General features: G+C 41.0%; 1 protein-coding gene across 4 annotated transcripts in view; it reads left to right on the top strand.

Annotated features, from left to right (window-relative positions):
* The first annotated feature begins 9,498 nt into the window (after positions 1-9,498).
* Positions 9,499-15,761, top strand: part of sestd1.S (SEC14 and spectrin domain containing 1 S homeolog) — an 84,049-nt gene continuing 77,786 nt past the window's right edge. Inside the window, exons 1-2 of one of the 4 annotated variants that reach the window (XM_041577743.1) lie at positions 9,623-9,646; positions 13,099-13,249. The gene's annotated coding sequence lies outside the window, so the exon portion shown is untranslated. 4 annotated transcript variants of the gene reach the window in all.

The raw sequence follows: 15,761 nt of genomic DNA, 5'->3' as shown, positions 1-15,761 counted from the left end.
GTGTACTTCTCTTGCACCAGATTTTCTGTCAGTATAAGCCTTGCATTTAGCTTGTTGATGTTTTACAATGTCAGCAGTAGACGATTTTGTAGGCACAGTATTTTGTGGAAGTTTGATGTCTGCAACATGCAACTTAGGCATCTTTCTGCCATGTAATAATTCAGCTGGAGATGGTTGGGTTGTTGCATGGCACGTTGCTCTGTAGTTATGTAGGAACTCATAAATACTCAGACCCAGTAAGATTTGCTGTCTGTAGTGCTTCTTTCAGACTTCTATTGAATCGCTCGATTTCTCCATTTGCTTGTGGGTAATACACTGAAGATTTCCTATGCACAATAGTCCTCTCTATCAGAAAGGATTCAAACTCAGATGAGACAAACTGTGGTCCGTTGTCTGATATTAACTCCTTTGGATTTCTTTCTCTGCTGAAGACTGTAGACAGAAATGTTATTACTGTAGCTGATGTTATATGAGAAACAAATGCAATTTCAAGCCATTTACTGTAATAGTCTATCAAGGTTATACCAAATCTACAGTCTATAAGAGCATCTGTAAAAGGACCGACAATATCAATGGCAAGTTTTTCCCATGCTGAATCAGGAAATGGTACTGGTTTTACATCTGGTCTCAACTTAACTTTGTGTACAAAGTTCTTTGCACAGCGCAGTGAAGTGTTGCTTTGTGGTCAAATTTTAGACACAGGCTGTGTGGCAGGCACTGGTGCTGTAGTAATGAGACTGTCAACTAATTGTAGGTTTAATGCAGCAAAGAGATCCCTTCCAAGTATAGCAGTACCGTTATTCACAATGTAAAAGTCACATTTTGCAGTATTTGATTCAAATTGTACAGTCACTGGCAAGCAACCAAGTACAGGGATTGGATCCTTTAAGTAACTGACCAGTTTCAGGGCAGGTGCAACAAGCGGATCTTTTGCCGAAGTATTTCAAGAAAATATCCTTTGGTAGTATAGAAACAGCTGAACCTGTATCAAGCATCAGGTTAATGGAGTGTCCCTTGTCAGCAGAAGCAGAACTGACACTGACAGTGCATATAAACTTGTCTGGAATAAACGTACCAGCATTATCCACACTTAATACTGTAACATTTCTAGTAGTGAATTCATGAACATCTTTAGCAGAACTACAGCAGATCTTAGCAAAATGTCCTACTTTTGTGCATTTGCGGCACCGTTTAGCTTTTGCAGCACATGTAGCATAATTTGCAGTGTGTTGTGTTGAACCACAGCAAAAGCAGTATTTTCTATTTGTATTTGCTGTATGGTTTTGCAGTGTAGGTGAATCCCTGTCCTTAGCACTGTATTTTGCCTGTGACTGTGCATTATTAGGCCACGGTGCTGAATTCACGGTCTGTACATTCCCAGCAGTTCCCTGACTGAGAGTTTTAGCCTCTGCCACTGCTGTTTCAATTTGGCTAGCAACTGTAATAGTCTTTACAAGGGTCAAATCCTGCTCTAGGAGCAGTCTCTCTCTAATGCGAGGTGAGTTTGTTTTTTCCACTATTTGGTCTCTTAGCATTTCATCTGTTAGATTCCCAAACTCACAGGTAACAACCTGCTCTCTCAAAGCTGCAACAAATTGTTCTGTGGTTTCACCATTACGTTGTCCACGTTGGCGGAATTTATATCTTTCAGCAACCACATTTACTCTTGGCAGAAAAAAGTTCTTTATAGCAGTAAGAGCAGTTTCATAAGTATCATCAGGTAATGGTAATGTATAGAATATACGCTGTCCCTCTGCTCCCAGGCAGTGAATAAGTAAAGCACGCTTTCTAGCAGCAGCAATAATGTAATTTTCATTCATACGGATCCAAGCAGTAAAAGGTATGGTAGGCTCACCAGGGTTTGGAAGAAAAGGTGCAGGCTGCTACAGAGGTAGAAGAGCCATCTCGTTGTCAACTTGTTATGTTTTGGGTAACCGAGGATGAGGAGAGTGTAACAGTGCATTATTAGCAGGCTCATGCAGGCATTACACAACAGTAACTTTCACTTTTAAGCTGTCAGGAAGTATGCACAGTATAAGTCTTGAGCACAGTGACATCTACAGGCCATCTGCACAAACACCACGATAGTCACACAAGAAGAGCAGCCCTCTAATCTAGCTGCACTATGCGAAAAAACATGGTTTTCCATCTACTCAAAAGTCAAAATAGATCTCCAAAGAATTTACTTTTTAGTATAGTTAAAGTATTATTAGCTGGACTTGTGTTGTATTTTCTAGGGTGTTTGTCTTTCACCTCTTGGTAAAAATGCCCCTTTGTGCTCTCAGGTCATGGTCATTCTCATAGCAATTTTCTACAGGCCAGTCAGTGCATGCTTTCAGCAAAGCCTCTAAGAAAAAATAGATGTCAGTTAGTGATCATCTATTAGTGCTTCCCTGAAATGTACCGCATGGTCCAGAGAGCAACATCAGGAATAAATGGTTTCTGCTATAGACTTTTTTTTATTTTAATACAATTTTTTGTCATTGGTAACCTTCCTGCCTTCTCTCACCTTCAGTCAGTGCAATGTGACTCGGCCTGCGTGACATTATTCTTCCACTAAGCCATTTTCACTTGCCCTTTTCTTAAGAAATAATTACAGCAGCACACACAGCCGCTGGAACCATTTCTTAAAACATCAATACTAAATGGCACCTTTGCTTGCTTTCAGCTTCATTGAAACAATTTCTTAGTTTTTCTATAAAGTTCAACAAATTAACTATTTCTGGATTTGGTTCTATACTTTTATTTGGGCACTATTTTTTTCACCTACAGTTGCAGAAAACATTGAAGTACAAAAATAAAGGCAACATAAACAGTGTGAAAGAAGGTTTCTCTGGACCACTCCCTCTGATTGCTCGGACACTGATTTGGGTTAAGAATCCGTTCATTGGTTGGTCAAATTTTTCATTCTGTCGGCATAGCACCAGACTCTGATCCATCAATACAGTTATGGGGGGGGGCTACCTTGTAATTTTTCCTCTAAAATGTTCTAAGTGCTTGTAAAGAGATGAACCATAATTTTAAGTTCATACTTTGGGATGGAAGGTGGAAGCAACCCCTATAGTTGGTCCTTGATTAAGTCTTTTCCCCAGGAGACATCTATGGGACAGAGAACTATTGTCCTATTTGCCACTCCATGCCACTGTCAATTTAATTGGGACAGCTGAAATGTTTATAAGGGATAAGGAGGCCAATAAATCATGCAAGAAACGCTAAAGTTGGGATGGAAAAGGGTATTCCAGCAAGTAAAATAAATCCAAATTTATCAGAGGGGGGTCAGAGCAGAGATTCTGAGCAGTTATTTTTTTATCTCTTTATACAACCGAGGAACCAGCTAATGAAGGTTAACATCTTAATAGTAGTAATACAACTACTGATGCATGGGTCTAGGTCACACAAGAGGAAATTCAAAAGAGACTGGTAATAATTGCAAGGTATTAAACGAGTGAATGCCAAACCTCTTTATGTAATTTTTCAGGATTTCTGAGGTCTGGCATGGTGCCAAAAGAATTGCTAATATGGTGCTACTATTCAAAAAGGGTCTGTTTTCAGCCTCAAAACTATAGGCTGGCTAGTCTGATATGGCAATGGTAGGATGGATTTTCAAAAGGTGTACTAAAGAATAAGATACTTGACGTCATTGCACTATACATTTGTGCCAGCATGGTTTTTTGCATAACAAATCTTACCAGACTAATTCCTTTTATGAAGAGGTGGGCAGGAACCTTAACTCTGGAATGGCAGTGGATGTAATCTATGAAGCAAATAAAGTTGTCTTGCATTAAAAGGGCATTAACTCAGGATGAGTTTATAGGTCATTGGTAAGGCCTCACCTTGAGTATGGAGTGATTTTGCCATATTTTTTTGTGACACTAGTATTTATATGTGACACTAGTGAAATAACTTGCATGTGTAAAGGAGCCCTGTAATCTTCCCAGAATTGGGACTTCTGCTGGGATACTCTAATTTCGCCACGTTCGCCAATAATGCCACTTCGCACTTGATCATTTTGGTCACAATGGCTCATCCTTTAACTGACTTATATTTTAAAATATAGTTATATATGTTATTGAGGAATTGTAATATATGTGGAATGAAAGTTCACCCCTTGCACTGTAATATTGTTCATTGGAAATGAAATTGCATTTTTTCTAAGTGGTATATTTTTTGTGTTGCAGAAGTACAAAAGTTTTTATCACATACACATCACAATGGTGCAGGAAAGTAAAATCTTTTTCCCACCTGCGGATGAATCAATAAATACCTTGTACACATTAAAGTAAATAGAGATTAACATGCACAAATTAAAAATTGTTTGTACAGATTCTCATTATGCAATTTACTTTATGTTGATTTTTGATGGAATCCCACCCAAATGTACTTAAGTATTCTTTGTTAATTCCCTGGGGGCTTGCCTGCTCATCTCACTAGAGCTCTTGAGTAAAGGGAGGATGAACACCAACAATTATATTTTGTTGTAATGAAAGTAGTTACACATTACTTAGTTTGTCCAGCAGGTGGCAGCAACCTCAAAGGCTGGCCCTACAGGGGGATTACCCCAGGTAGGTTCTGTAATATGGAGGTCCAAATTCCAAAAGTTTGGAATCATCTGATAACAGTAGAGTAAAAAGGCTCCTTGGCAAGGCTGGAACTAGGGGTAGGCAGGAGAGGTACATGCCTAGGGTGCAAAGCTTGGGGGGCACCAGACACGTATCTTCCCTGTTGCCTACACCTAGTCCGGCTGAGTGAGTTCCGCTCGTTTGCGTGCATGTGCACGATAGTCTCCGCACATACAGGAGGGGAGAGGTGTGGGGTGATGCGGCTGGATTGTCTGGGGTGCCCTGACCTGCTCCTTGGGGTAAAATCTGTTCAGGAAGTTAAGCCAGGTAGTGATGAGAAGGAGTTTTAGCAGTTATGGATTTGTGGTGAAATTCTGCATTTTGCCATGTGAATATATTTTTATGTAATAAGTGCAAAATTTTGCCAAGAAAATACGAGATGACAAACTGTCAATAGACCCCAACATACTTTTCACAAAAAATAAACCTTATGGACTCCAATGTATTCTGCACATGAAAAATTGCAGCTAAAAGAAAATGTTGTTATGAAAAAGGGCCATAGACCCCAATGTATATTTTCTGAAAAAATTCACAGCGAAAAAAATAAATTGCCACTGAAAAAGTCACATGAAAAAACTCCCATTTTTTGTGAAATTTTTGGTGAAACAGGACAGAATTGCTCATCACTAGAGCCAAGCCATGATGGCTAACTGCAGAGGATGCACATCTGACAATGAATATTGTGGGTTAGACAAAAAATATAAAACTGGGACATGATGCATAGGAGTAGATTGTGAACTGATAAACTGCATTAAATGAAACATGACCAAAACAAGATCAAAATTTATAAAATCCAAATTTCAACAATTCTCAGTTTTATTCCCTAAAACATCACAGATTTTTTCTTTAAAAGTTTAATTCTCAAGTACTTATCATTTGTCATACCACTTTAATTTTTCTTGCTTAATATTGTTGGATTCCATTGACTTTTGGTAAGGGATATAGAAAATGTTGGCAACCCTTGAGCAGGGGCGTAACTACAGAGGAAGTTGACCCTGCGACTGCAGGGGGGCCCTGGAACTATGGGGGGCCCCTTGAGGCCCTAATTAATGAGCGACTTCAACATATATTGGTAAAACAAGAGAATTTCAGGATATGTTGGGTCCTAAAATTAATTTTCTGTAGGGCCCAGTAACATCTAGTTACACCACTGATCTTGAGAGTACTTGAGTAAGTGGAGAAATAAAGGATTTCCACTGAAACAGAAGTGCCCCACTGGTTTGAATGGATCCAAAAAAAAATGGTCAGAAGATACAAGAAAAATAGTTTTGATCTTTGATAGAAAGATTACTGTATCAGAATGTGCAAATACAATGTTCAACTTGAACTCAGATAAATTGGTCCCTTAGATATTTACACAGGAGAGGAACCTGCTACACCTCCTGATGCAGCTCTCTGCAATGAACACTAGATTTATCATCTAGTGCAGAGAGTAGAATCCCTGGGGACACCAGTGCTCTCTAAGTGAGCATGAAGTGGAAAGCACTTGTGTTCCTTATTGCTCCTGCACTTGCGTCCCTGGGAAAAGTAAATGATCACAGGTGCTCCCATACTTGTGTGTCTGAATGATGAGTAAGCTGGGGAGCATTCAATGGGATGCCTGTGTGCAACAAGTTACCCCTCATAAATTGAATACTGCTGGATGCTGCAGAACTGTATTCATGATAAACACATGGGTTTTTCATTGCACTCCATTCTGTAAAGGAAATGAACTGCTGTTCTTCACTCATTTTTGCATTTTTCATTCTGCCCTGCTGATTGTAAATGAGGACCTTGGGCTCACAGGATGCTCTTCATTAAATATATGTTTTCTTGTGAGAAAATCTTTCCAAGTATCATGACTGAAGATAATTGTCATAATAAAGTGATAAGGCAATGCAGGCCAATGGGTCATATGAAATGATATTCTGGTTTCCATTACTCCAGCAACTAGCAAATGGCAACAGAAAGTAGCTGGAGGTCAACATGCATCTTACACGACTCTCATCGTGTGCTTGTTTAATCAGAGGTCTCTTGTTTACAGATTTGTTACCCTGAAAAAAATTCACATACTAGAGTCAACAATTTTCCCTTGCACAAGCCATTTTCTGCTTTGTGGAACACAGTTGAGTACAAAGATGTAGACTAACAGAAATCGTTTCCTCCACTAAGGCTAAAATAAAATCACGAGGGATGCTCTGATGGAAACATTTACAGAATGATGTGTAAATATTAAAATGTGCTTTCATGAGACTGCAACTTTTTCTACAGCAAATCTGGCAATAACAGTACTGAATCGGGGGCCAGTGTGAGACATTAATGCACTGTCGGAATCCTGCCATTCCCCAGGATATGTGTAATATATACTTTTTGGATATTACAACTGATTGGATTATTCTAGGAATAAGATTTTAACATCTGTCCCCAGCTGGCAGCAAACAGTGTGCTCTGGTACAGGGAGTTGAATATACATCTATGCTGGGATCATTCCACACAAAACACTTGGGCTCATTTACCGATAAGAGTTTCTCACACTTATAATGCGGCTGTCAAGTTTTCATGCCACTGGCTTGATAAAAGACCGATGGCGGTCTGAGTCCATGTCTCACTAAAGGCGTTTTAAAGAAAATATATCCGTGAATGGTGCTATGTGTGATGTAAAATTTGCCAAACAAGTTGGAGGTGGAAACTGTGGCACCAGACTGAAGTAAATTGGAAGGTACAAGTGCTGATTGAATTCTTGTTGAACAGGGAACTAGGGTTTGTGCGCCAACTTGCTTGTTTACCTGCAGCTGTAGGCAAGTTCTCTCTTTCTGCATGCCATTTTCTGTAACTGAGCAAATTGGGAGGTAGAATGCCAGGGCCAGATTTCATCTGAGGGTGCCTGGAGGCTGGTCTCCTCCATTGCTTCCTAGCTCCTGCCCACCCACAGGAAGTAAGAAAATTACTCATGTGCCTGGGGGACATGCTGTCTCTTCATTTATGCCCCCTAGGCAGGCCTGGACTGGCAATCTGTGGGTTCTGGCAAATGCCAGAGGGGCTGCTATAAGATGCCATAGACATGCATTATTTATTGGGCTGGTTGGGGGTATCTTGGGCCTCTGTGTACTTGGAATGCCAGGGCCTATTGGGAATCCCAGTCCGGACCTGCCCCTAGGCCCAGGCCTTTGTGGCCTTGCTGCAAATCGGGACCTGTAGAATCCTGCAGTAGGTCGGGCACCTGCAAAAAGCAGGTAACCTGCAGGGTGCTGGTAGGACTTTCTGATATGGGTGGACAGGTCTGTGGGCTGGTTTACAGATCTTATCTATAGCAAGTTTTACTTCTTCCCACAATTTTAATTTTCTTCTGCTTCACCCTATTTTTTGGTGATGCCACTTCCAGTTTGCAGGAACAGCACTTTCTTTGAAAAATATGGCAGGTTGCGGGGCAGGGTCCAGTTTGGGTTTCAAAAATCGGATCTTTCCAGGACTCTATTTCGAGGTAGCTGTTGCTAGCTTGGTGCTAGCTTACCGTATGTTGTATACCTTTTTAAATATGCTGAAGCAAGCCTTTTTTGATTCAATGATCCCATGATCTACGTGTTTTTAAAACAGGTGCGTTCCTGCCAGGAGACAATATAACAACCTTGCCTTAGGTGGCAGCAGCCTGTGGTTTACCCTCCTGGTAACTTTGTCGCAGTGGCGTAACTAGATATTACTGGGCCCCACAGCAAATTATTTTTCAGGCCCTCAAAATGTTTAGAGGTTGACTTGTTTCTCCAATATTTATTGAAATTGTATATGAATTATGGCCTCATGGGGCCCCTATACCTCCTGGGCCCCCCTGCAGCCGCAGGGTCTGCTTCCTCTATAGTTACGCCCCTGCTTTGTCGAAATTCCAGCAAAGTACAGCACTAGCACTAGCAAAGTGGCACATCTACCAGACCCACTCATGGCAGCCGAAAACCGTGCTTTTCATGCACTGAATGACCTGAGTGTTGAGTTGCCACCTATCTGTTTTTTTGCTAGTCTGGCAGGTAAATATGATGTCAATGTTATTAATAGGGAATTAAAGAAAAATATAGGAAGGCTGGTATTTTCTTCCAGAGAAGGTAGCAACCCTATTTGTGTGCCACAGCCCTAAGGCAAACCTTTTCAAATCCTCATGTTCAAATGCCTTCCTTTGGGGTCCAAACTTTGGTTGAAATAGACCAGAGCTATTTCCCGAGCAGAGGACACACAATTGTGCCACACACATGAATCTTTTCCAGGATTAGTCTGCAACTGTGGGTTAATGTTATAATAGTACCACTGACATCTTATTAAAGGGTGTTTTTGTAATTACAACTTCTAGCATCCACTAGACTTTTAACATGTGGATTTTATCTCTGTTCATGGTTTCTTAGGGTAAGGTGGTAAATTTCAGCTACTTTGGGTATATGGCAAGAAGTAGGCAAGGTAATGGCATCCTTACACACTTCCCCATAAATGTTCCCTTCCCACACACCCCTACTGCAATGGTTTGCTCCTGGAATGATGGAAAATCTAGAATACAATGAGCAAAACTCAAGGGAACTTGCTTTTCTAAAATTTGCACCAAACATTGACATAGTGACATAGTTCAGTTGTCAATGGCAACCAATCAGAGAATAGTTCCAACAGTGTTTGCTACAGTCTGTAAGAATAGAATCAAAGCGTTGATGACGTTTGTAGCTGAGCCGCAGGTTGGAGATACCTAAAGTCCGAGCGACACGCCCCTCTATTCCCCCAAATACCCCGCCGCCCGCATCACTTTCATTGTTTCCAAGTCTGCGGTCGCCAAGTAATCGAAGGCGCTGCGGTGGAAAAGCAAGGGGGAGAAGGGGGGAATGAACATGTGGAAAGACAGCAGCCAATGGCATTCTTCTCTCCAGCTCTCTCTCCTCCTTTTAGGGGTACGCCCCCTTATCCCTGAATCCCTAGTGGGCGTGGTCCGGAGAGTGGAGGACGGCGAGTAGAGGGGAGGGGATGCAACAGGAAGTGTGGATGGTATAGCCGGAGCCACCGTGGTCGCTGCTGCTGCTCCTCATGTAAATATTGATGTTCTTGTTGAAATGCTTCTAGGGAATATTGCTGGGTAGGGAGGACTAACGGAAATAAGGGCGGTGGACATTTTGGTCACGGACTGTACAGGGTGGCTGAGGCTCATGTATTGGGGGTGGTGGATATACTAACGTGTCCGTCACTGCAGTGGTGGCTGGATGTGCTGATCCTGCATGTGATCATTTGTGCGGACAACAATATCTCATACTCCCTCCCCTGTATGTTTAGAATAGTGCTTGCTGGTGTCTCGCTGGGTTCAGCATTGTCCTTGCACGTGTGTTACCTGCTGCTGTTGGGCTCTTCCACTGTGTGTGTATGTATGTATGTGTGTGTGTGTGTGTGTATATGAATGGGGGGGGGGGAGCTGGTTGCATATAGACAAACCAAGGTAATGGCAGACTTGCTCTAACAAATGGCTGAATTTCACATCCAATTTATCCCTTCTCTGTTTTACATGTTGTCCATAGGGATATGCCAAACTCCCTGTATTTATATTGATATATGGTGCTTAGTGATGTCACTTGTGCCACATGACTTAAATAAATATGAAGCCCCACCCCACTATACAATATATAGTGAATAAAGTACCCCCTCTTGTAAAATATAAGGATATTATAAGTTACCGAGGAGTTTCATGACCATATAAAAACACGAGGCCGAAGGCCGAGTGTTTTTATACAGGTCATGGAACTCCGAGGTAACTTCTAATATCCTCATATTTTACAACTGGGGGTACTTTATTTATTATAATACACACATTTCAGTGAGTCATGTGACAGAAATGACATCAGAACTCACCGTTTATAACTGATGACATCAGTACTCACCGTTTATAAGGATATAATTTACAAGATATTCATGGCTTTTGTGCAGCGGCGATTCTGATTAAGGAGCCGCCTGAGGCGGCTCCTGCAATGCCGCCCCCCCTCACCAACTTACGCGTCGGGAGGGGAGGCAGAAACACTATTGCGGAGAGCGCAATTGCGCTCTCTCGCAATAGTACAGCCGAATTTCCGGTTCAAATACCGGAAATTCGGCTCTTAAAGGTGCAGGAGCGGCTTTTTGCCGCCCCTGGAATCCTTTCAGGCGCTGCCGCCTGAGGCGAGCGGCTCAGCTCGCCTCATTGGCGGCGCGCCCCTGCTTTTGTGTATTATAAGGATATTAAATGTTGCTTCCTAGACCTTAGACAAAAAAAAAACACTTTACCTGTGCTGCTTTAGGGCAGAGACACGGAAAGATTCGGGGAGATTTAGTCACCACCTTTTCCGAAAAAAAATACCGCCTTCCTATATATTTATCTATTTTCCCTATTAATAACATTGGGATCAACCATCATTTTTACCAGGCAGGCCTGTAAAATACCGGCCAGCTGGAAACCCTACCTGCCAACTAATCACCTCTTCTTCAGGCAACTAATCTTCCCGAAAAACCTTCCCGCCAACTAGAATCTAAACCGTAGCGGGATGGCATTTGGAGCGATTTGTTTTCCGAAGTCGCCCGAAGTTGCCTGACTTCGGAAAACAAATCGCCCCAATGCCATCCCGCCGGCAATTTAGGTTCTAGCCGGCAGGAAAGGATGGCTTTACGGGGAGATTAGTTGTCTGAAGAAGAGGCGTTTAGTCGCCGGGCGTCTGAATCTCCCCAAATCTTCCCGTGTGTCTCTGCCCTTATATTGACTCTCGCACACATATTTATTTTGAACGCACCTAATTCAATGTATCTGTGTACTGTGTATAATGGACAATGTGCAGTGCTTTTTACAATTACAGAACTATACATCCCTGCTCACACATGTTACAGCTGTGTGAGTGTCAATGGCTGCCTATGCCTGGTGAAAAGAGCATTCTCTGTATAATGAATGGGAAGCTACAGCTTGCATTAATGAACAGTCTAGGGTGTCACTATCAGGATAATGCATTTTGTTCCGTTATCAATAACTTCCAATATCCCCAGCCAGATGGGGAGAATTTTAGTTTACTACAGCTGGAGGCCTAGAATTTATGTAGCATTTGAGGCTGAAAAAACACAACCCTTCATCACGTTAGAAAGGGGAATGAAATTATGAGAGCTGTAGCAGACGTGAGGGCATCCCTTGGAATGTATAGTCATGCCAGTAATTTGCTTTGTACCTGAGAAGTTCCATCTGCACATTCTGCTGACTTGCTTGAATGACACATTTATGTTCTCATTTCCTATCATGACTAAGAGTGCGGTGTTCCTCTGTGATGAGATCATCGCTGTACAAGTGTGTAGTAATGTGGCTTGTATAAATTATGTGTTTTTTTACTGAAAACTATTTTGTTTCTATGTCTATAGCAGGAGTATACAACAATTCAAAGCATTCACCGGCAGCCAGAGGAAAATTGGCAATGGTGGCAAATGTAGTCTAACAAGAGTTACTGGAAAAGGGCTTTATGTATATAAGCAAGTTGTATTTCATTATATTTTGATGTGTGAATTTCGGGGTTATGGCTTTTTGAATCAAATACTGTTTTGGATACACGTCACATTGGGAGATACACATGTCACATTGGGTGATTCACAGTTTTTTGCTGCCCATATAATTTCCGTCTCAGTGGGCCACTGGCAATACACTGGGAATGGCCCCAACATTAAAATGAGTACAAATAACCTGAATGATGCTGGTGCACTCATGGGTCCGGCATTTATTGCTTTGGTCTACTTATTGGCAAGTTTCTCAAGATAAATGTCCTTACCTGTGAGTATACCAGTAGAAGGGCAGTTGTCAATATTTTGCCACCTGCTGATCTGGGAATCTTCCTCCTGTGTCATTACCACTGACCAGTTAAGGGTATGGGGTCATTGGTTGATACTAGCATTTGTTTTCCTGGTTATTTGGCCATTTGAAGGGTCGGTTTACCTTTATAAAATATATATTTTTTTTATAGTAAATCGCAAATCTAGTTGATGGCAGATCTCTTGCTGGTTAATAACCTGATGGTAGGGACAGTTTTTCACCTATAGTGCCCTTTAAAGGGATACTGTCATGCGAAAAAGTTTTTTGGGGAATTGGGAAATTGAAAAAAATGTCTAGCCCCGTGTCAGATTTCAAAATTGAATATAAAAAAATCTGTTTGCTCTTTTGAGAAATGGATTTCAGTGCAGAATTCTGCTGGAGCAGCACTATTAACTCATGTGTTTTGAAAAAAACAAGTTTTCCATGACAGTATCCCTTTAAAGAAGGTTGGCGATCAGACTTCTGGAGTTCAGCTTTTTTGAAAAAAACTGATTTGTGATTTGATAAAACAAAGTTACACATTATCAATGGTTGTAAGTTATTTGTAAATGGTTGATCCTTTAGATTGTAATCTCTTTTGAGCAGGGCCCTCTTTATCTCTTGCATTTTTGTATGTAATCTTTTTGTTCATTTTATACACACATTTATAGTACAGCATTGTAGAATGTTTTTTTTCCACAGAATTGCCCTGCTGTTGCTTGAAAAGGGAACATGGGTGATGGCATCCAGGGTGATTTGGTGCCCACTGGAAATCTGTGCTGTCTGCGGGTGACAAATACCTTAGCACCTAGAACAATGAAGATTGCTGTGGTTTTAAGACATCATCGGTCAGGTAACCAAGCAAAAGTTTCCTTGAAAAGGGTTTCTGGCAATTTGGTTCCCGTGAATAGCGCAGATTTCCTTCAGGCTACAAATTGCCCTGTGTGGTAAACAAATGCATTAAAACAAAGTCAATTACATTTTATATAATTTGTTCTTGTATGTGTGTTTATATCAGCTATTTGTTGACATGTTTCTTCTCCCTAGGTTACAGATCAAACATTGAGACATTGAGCTTTATTCATTTCTAGACTGTTCTTATCCTTACAAATAACCAGTTGTTTTGACTGGGAGATCTTGTGCTGCAATGAGTTATTTTTTCTTTATCGTTAAATAGCTTTTATATTGCTTACAGTGTCTGTTATTGCTCCATGCTTTTTATTCATAAAAGTACAGGGAAGCCGTTGTGAAACAGAATGCACCATTGTACTGAGTTATAGGGACAATTAAGCCTGTATATTGGTTGCAGTATAGACTTGGCTGGGAAGTTTGTTTTTTTCATCAAAATATCTGTGTCTGATATTACTGTCTGGCACAGTACATGCTCTTAACCCCTTCCACACAACACCTTTACGGTAATACCAAGTATACTCCCCTTTGCCAATGGGATGAGATTTGGAGTTAAAACATTTGATATCTGAAGTATTCCTGGAATCTTGTTATGTGCCGACAAATAGTAGTGACAGTCACCCATTGATATTGTCGGGCAATACATGCAGGGAAATTATCATTAGCCGACAGAAATATTTTAACATGTCTGATCGACTAAATGACCTATTGCCATGGTACGAAAAATGTCGGGACACATGGTCCGAAAAAACACACACGGTCCGAAAATCATACAAACCTTTGTTTTGTGTCTATGGCCAGCTTTAGGAGGGCTTGAATTGAAAGAGCGTTAAAGGGGACCTGTTGGCTAAATATATTATGCCCAACCAAAGGTGTGAGCTAATAGAGCATGCACTCCGTTGGGCGTAACTGTAGTTTATTTTAAAAATTGCCCCCACTAGCACACCAGCACTGGAGTTTCCTGGCCACGTCAGTCAGATCGCATGAGAAAATGTGCTTCTGACGTCGCGTCCGTTCACATAATGAGCATGTTGCGGCATTTGCTCTTTATACGCATGCGTGTGACCCAACATGGCTGCTTTCACAGGTCGCCCCCTCCAGTGCTGGTGGCCTAGCACTGGAGGGGGCGATTAAAAATAATAAAAAAGAAAATACTTTTACCCCCAACTGGAATGCCCACACCTTTCTTTCGTTGGCGATAATATATTTAACCAACAAGTGCCCTTCAGCCATTGTCTGGTTGTTCACCTTTAAATTAACTTTTAATATGATGCAGAGAGTATTAGTCTGAGACAATTCGCAAATGATTTTCATCTATTAAATGCACATTTGAGTTATTTAACTTTTTATTTAGCAGTTTGCATTTTCTGCAATCTGGTTGCTAAGGGCCAAATTACCCTAGTAACCATACATTGATTTGACTAAGAGACTGGAGTATTAGTAGGAGAGGGGCTGAATAGAAAGATGAGTAATACAAAGTAACAATACTTTCATTTGTAGCCTTACAGAAAAGTTGTTTTTAGATGGGGTCATTGACCCCCATTTGAAAGGTGGAAAGAGTCAGAAGAAGAAGTTAAATAATTCAAAAGCTAGAAAAGAAAAAAAAATGAAGGCCAATTGAAAACTTGCTTAGATTTAATCATTCTAACATAGTAAAAGTCTACATAAAGATAAACCAAAACTTTAACACAGCGTTGAATTTTATATTCTGAAATGATTGTACTGTTTTGTTTTTTTAATATACTTTTCGATTCTGACTTGGAGAAGAATGCTAGCACGAAACAATCTATTTTATACACTTTGTATATTTTTCCCACTGGTTAAGAACTTCATTTTGGGAGTTCAAATATTTGTGTTATGTGATCAGCAGCCCTGCAATCAGAGTAGCACCTGGCCTTCCTTGTAACAGCAAATCCCATGGGTGCATAGCCTTTGTGGATGGGTCATATGGTGTTTAAATTTGCACTAGGGATCTAGCACTCACAGCCATTAGATAATAAATAAAGTAAATGAGGCCTTCTGAGTTGTATTCTCTGACATAGGTGCTAAATGACACAAGTGCAGTTGGTCAGCTTTTTCAGCCTCCCTGAAACGAACAGGATACAAGACAAAAAGTATGAAGATATGGAATCCTAAAAATATCTATCCAGGGTACTACTGTGTCTTGCTGGGTTTTTGTAGATCGGTTTCCTCCCATAGTGCAAATTAATACTGATAAATTAACTGGCTTAGACGGTAGGTTCCTTAGAGCAAGGAATGATTTGATGCATTAAACATTTTCTGTCAATTACTGCTAGAACCAGGAGTATGCACAGTTGAAACTGACCCAGACCTGGTCTCCTGGGCATGGAAGTGGTGCCCTATGGTGCCTGCATGAATAGGTATGGCAAAGAGAGTTTTGTGGGACTCCAGTGGTGCTGTTTGGGATAGGGGTGGCCTATGCAGGAGTCTGTGGT

Source organism: Xenopus laevis, chromosome 9_10S (genome assembly GCF_017654675.1).
Source record: "Xenopus laevis strain J_2021 chromosome 9_10S, Xenopus_laevis_v10.1, whole genome shotgun sequence".
Lineage (NCBI taxonomy): Eukaryota > Metazoa > Chordata > Amphibia > Anura > Pipidae > Xenopus > Xenopus laevis.
Note: the sequence above shows the minus strand (reverse complement) of the source record. Positions and strands in the feature narration are given on the sequence as shown.